General features: G+C 40.0%; 1 non-coding gene across 1 annotated transcript; it reads right to left on the bottom strand.

Moving 5' to 3' along the window:
* Window positions 1-1,093: 1,093 nt before the first annotated feature.
* Window positions 1,094-1,200, bottom strand: LOC148293022 (small nucleolar RNA R71). Its single transcript, XR_015825887.1, has one exon. It is a non-coding gene; the product is annotated as a small nucleolar RNA R71 (small nucleolar RNA).
* Between the last annotated feature and the right edge of the window lie 4,280 nt (window positions 1,201-5,480).

Here is a 5,480-nt window from a genome sequence, read left to right as displayed (position 1 = left end):
TAGCTAGAATCAATCTTTGAATCTGAATTAGACTTGTTACTTGAATCTTTATAACCCAGAATTGAATTGTTATGGTGATTCGAATGCCCTAGTCTCAAAATCTGTTTTCCAACTCTTAAAACCACTCTTTGTTACATTTGTTTACTTGTTTTTGTTTGCAATTTCATTTTGCTTCTTTTGTTCAACAATCACAACCACTCTTGTTTTAAATTCTGTTTTAGACATAACCTCCTACTTTCTTGAATTTGGTAATCTAAGTACATAACTAGTTTTAACTTCTCAGTCTTCGTGGGTACGACCTCGTACTTGTCTTGCTATACTACTAATTGCCCCGTACAATTGCGAGTTAACATAATATTAACAACAAATTTTGGCGCCGTTGCCGGGGACTGAACGAAAGTTCTTCCCTGGTTATGTGCCCAAGGTTACCCTATTCTTTTTAGTGTTTCTAATTAATCTAATTTTCTGTTTCAGGTAGTTTATGTCTAAAAAGCCATTACTTGAACAAGTGAGGTCTTCGTTCCAACGTTCTAGATCTTTGAACGCAGGACCATCATTGCAACCCAGACGAGTGACCTCTGAAATTCAGAATCGTCTAGAAAGGGAGTTGTCAACTGCAAAAGAGCAAGCTCTTGCTACATTTACAAGTCTTGCTCTCCACACTAAACTTCCTGGTTCTTCACTTTCAAATTCGGAAGCAAGTTCAGACCAAGAAGAAGAAGAAATGATGGCTGCCATTGAGTTCATGGGAGAACTTGATATCCCAACAATTCCAGCATCTCCTTCAAGCATTTTGCTGCCCACTGTAGCTCGAAATTATGAGCTTAAATCTTCTCATCTTAATATGCTGCCTTCCTTTTATGGTTTACCTAATGAAGATCCATTGACTCATATAAAGGATATTTTTAATGTTGTGAGTTCTTTTCCCTTGACAGGTGTGACAGAAGATCAACTTCGAATGAGAGTGTTTCCATACACTTTAAAGGATAAGGCGAAGTATTGGTTGAATTCTTTGAAGCCTGGTTCACTCACTACATGGTCTGCCATTCAAAAGAAGTTCCTGGAAAAATACTTCTCCACGCAAAAGACCGACATGCTTAGGGACAAGATCTTGTTATTTGCACAGCAAGATGATGAATCGTTTTGTGAAGCATGGGAGAAATTCAATGGGTTGCTCAACCAATGTCCTCATCATGGGATTCCATTGAAGCTTCAAATGCGTATGTTTTATAAAGGACTAACCCCTTCTAGTCATAATATAGTCACCAATTTTGCAGGTGGTTCTTTTAAAACCAAAACTCCAGAAGAAACGTACGAACTCTTTGAGGAGATAGCAATGGAGACCCAACATACGGATACAAGAGGTAAACGTGTTATTAGTGGTTCTAATGATGCTTCTAGTATGCAGATTTCAAAACTGGAACAAAAGCTAGATGCTCTTCTTGCATTAAACTCAAGAAGCCCTCCGAAGGAAGTGTGTAGCATTTGTGAATCTCATGACCATGCTACCACAGCTTGTCCACTTGGGGCTGGATATCCAGAATTTGTGCAAGAACAAGCTAAGTTGGTAAATTCCTACAACCAAGGTCCAAGAAATGATCCATACTCTCAAAGTTATAATCCAGGTTGGAGGAATCATCCAAACTTTTCATGGAGAAATACCCAGAATCAAGCAAATCCCCCTTCATTCCAAAGGCCACAACAATCATCATCATCATTGGAAGATATAGTGAAGCAGATGGCAATCAACCAATCCAATTTTCAGCAAACTACACAAGCTGCCATCTCCAAATTGGAAGTCCAATTAGGCCAAATAGCTGCTGAAATAACTCAAAGAGTGCCTGGGAAATGGCCAAGCCAAACTGAGATCAATCCAAAGAACCCAGAAGCCAAGGCCATTCATGTGCTCAGATCAGGTAAGATCATTGATAATAAAGATAATTCTAATCTTTCAAATGATGTTGTGATTGTAGAAGATAAAGACGAGGAGACCATGGCCACGGAAGGAGAACAACTCAAAACTTCTCAATCTGCTCCTAAGGCCAAATCAGATTCTCAGAAATCCGATCAATTCCAATTGCATAAAAGGGATGACAAATTTGTGCCACCACATCTTCAAGAAGATAGATACGTGCCACCCGCTCCATATGTTCCACAGATTCCATTTCCAGGCCGTCTTAAGAAAGCAAAGCAAGATAAGGCTTTTAAAGAGATTTATGATATTTTGAGTAAAGTTAATATCAATTTGCCTTTGCTTGATCTTATTGAACAGATTCCTGCATATGGAAAATTCATCAAGGACTTGAAAACTCACAAGCTCAATTTCGCTCCAAATGAAGGAGTAAAGCTCGACCAGAATGTAAGTGCTGTGTTGCAAAGGAAGCTTCCACCAAAACTAGATGATCCTGGCAGCTTTGACATTCCCATTAACATTGGAGGCAAGAAGGTTGGAAGAGCCATGTTGGACTTGGGAGCAAGCATCAATGTTTTGCCATATTCAGTTTATCAAGAGCTTGGCTTAGAAGGGATGAAGAACACTTCAATGCGACTTGAACTAGCTGATCATTCTATAAAATATCCAAAAGGTATTGTAGAAGATATTCTAGTTCAAGTTAATACACTAGTTCTCCCTGCTGATTTTGTAGTGATGGACATGGAAGACAATCCAAATGGAGATCGTGTTGATCCCATTCTCCTAGGCAGGCCATTCATGGCCACTGCAGACACAATCATCAAAGTGAAAGATAGCACCCTCTCCATGACTGTTTTGGGTGAAACTGTTGAATTTAAAATGCTTAATGCTCTATCTCAACCTTCTATCTCTCTTGATTCTTGCTTTTCAATTGATGTTGTGGATCATGAGGTTTCTTCCATAATTTTGCAGAGAAAGTCTAATGATGCTCTAGAAGCTGTCTTAACACAAGAAGAGGAAGATCTTTGTGAACCGGAGTTCCAAGAAGTGGTGGCTGCCTTAGAAGTGTTTCCGCCATACCCACCATCCTTTAGGCCACCAATCGAGCCTCTTGGACCATCATCCACGAAATTGGAGCCATCCATTGTCATCCCACCAAAGCTAGAACTTAAACCTCTTCCCAATAATCTTAAATATACATATTTGGGTGCTAACGAAACTCTCCCTGTTATAATTGCTGCAGGTCTCTCCTCACATGAAGAAGAGAGCTTAATTAAAGTTCTAAAAGAGCATAAAACAGCCATTGGGTGGACCATAGCAGACATCAAAGGAATTAGTCCAAGCTTGTGCATGCACCGGATTTTAATGGAAGAAGACAGCAAACCATCTCGTGATGCCCAAAGGAGGCTAAATCCCAACATGAAAGAGGTGGTTAGAGCTGAAGTTTTAAAGCTACTCGATGTAGGAATCATCTACCCAATTTCAGATTCTAAGTGGGTGAGCCCTGTGCAAGTTGTTCCAAAGAAGTCCGGAATCACCGTTGTGAAGAATGAGAAGAATGAGCTAGTTCCTACACGAACTGTCACTGGTTGGAGAGATTGCATTGATTACAGGAAGTTGAACACATCCACTAGAAAAGATCATTTCCCCTTGCCTTTTATTGATCAAATGCTTGAACGTTTATCTGGCCATGCTTACTATTGTTTTCTTGATGGTTTTTCAGGTTATAATCAAATTCTCATTGCTCCGGAAGACCAAGAGAAAACCACATTCACATGCCCATTTGGTACGTTTGCTTATAGAAGGATGCCATTCGGTTTGTGCAATGCCCCAGCAACTTTCCAAAGATGCATGATGTCAATCTTTTCAGATATGGTGGAACGATTCATTGAGGTATTTATGGATGATTTTTCAGTTTTTGGTTCCTCTTTTGATAATTGTCTTCACCACTTGTCTCTAGTGCTTAAAAGATGCCAGGAAACAAATCTGATTTTGAATTGGGAGAAGTGTCACTTCATGGTGAGACAAGGCATTGTGCTAGGCCATGTGATTTCAAGCAAGGGAATCGAAGTGGATAAAGCCAAGATCGACCTCATCTCAAATCTTCCACCCCCTACCTCTGTTAAAGGAATTAGAAGCTTTCTAGGTCATGCTGGATTCTATAGAAGGTTCATCAAAAATTTCTCAAGCATTACAAGGCCATTGTGTAATCTCCTTGCTAAGGATGCTGTTTTTGAGTTTAATGAAGCTTGCATGGAAGCTTTTACTACCTTGAAGAGGGAGCTAACTTCAGCCCCTATTATCATAGCTCCGGATTGGTCTTTACCATTTGAAATAATGTGTGATGCCTCTGACTTTGCTATTGGTGCAGTTTTAGGTCAAAAGAAGAACAAGCTGCCCCATGTGATTCATTATGCTAGCCGGACCTTGAATGATGCTCAAATCAACTACTCCACAACAGAGAAGGAGTTGCTTGCTGTGGTTTTTGCTTTAGAAAAATTTCGTTCTTACCTTGTTGGTTCTAAAGTAATTGTTTATTCTGACCATGCAGCTCTTAGATACTTGCTCACTAAGAAGGATGCCAAACCACGCTTGATTAGATGGATTCTCTTGCTGCAAGAATTCGATTTGGAGATTCGAGATAAGAAGGGATGTGAGAATGTGGTAGCTGATCATTTGAGCAGAATTGTGGTTGAAGAAAAAGGAGCAGCTATGCTACCCTTGAATGAGACTTTCCCTGATGAACAACTATATGCTGCCCAAGTCAAAGAGCCATGGTATGCTGATTTTGTTAATTATCTTACTTGTGGTGTTCTTAGAAATGATCTAACTTCTCAGGACAAGAAGAAGTTCTTTTCCATGGTGAAACATTATGTCTGGGATGAACCTTTCTTATTCAAGCATTGCCCGGATCAACTCATCAGAAGATGTGTTCCAGAAGAAGAGCAAGAAAGCATACTTAGGCATAGCCACGAATTGGCTTGTGGAGGTCACTTTGGAGCTAAGAAAACAGCACTTAAAATTCTGCAATCTGGTTTCTTTTGGCCCACTCTATTCAAAGATGCGTTTAATTTTTGTGTTAAGTGTGATAGGTGCCAAAGGATGGGGAACATAAGTCGCAGGAATGAAATGCCATTGAATAACATACTTGTTGTGGAGCTCTTCGATGTGTGGGGTATTGATTTCATGGGACCATTCCCATCTTCCTTTGGTTATACTTACATACTTGTTGCTGTTGATTATGTGTCTAAATGGGTGGAAGCCATAGCCACCAAAACCAATGATTATAAGGTGGTGCTGAAGTTCTTGAAGGATAATATTTTCACAAGGTTTGGTACTCCAAGGGCTGTCATTAGTGATGGAGGCAGCCACTTCTGTAACAAGCCATTCGAAGCACTCATGAAAAAGTACAACATCACCCATCGAGTCTCTACACCATATCATCCGCAAACTTCTGGTCAAGTGGAAATAAGCAATAGAGAAATTAAGCACATCCTGGAGAAGGTGGTGAACAATACAAGGAAAGATTGGGCAGCCAAGCTCAATGATTCATTATGGGCTTATAGGA

The sequence above is a fragment of the Prunus avium genome, chromosome 7, assembly GCF_965620075.1.
Source record: "Prunus avium chromosome 7, drPruAviu1.hap1.1, whole genome shotgun sequence".
Taxonomy (NCBI): Eukaryota; Viridiplantae; Streptophyta; class Magnoliopsida; order Rosales; family Rosaceae; genus Prunus; species Prunus avium.
The sequence above is the reverse complement of the archived record's forward strand: the minus strand, read 5'-3'. Positions and strand labels throughout refer to the sequence as shown.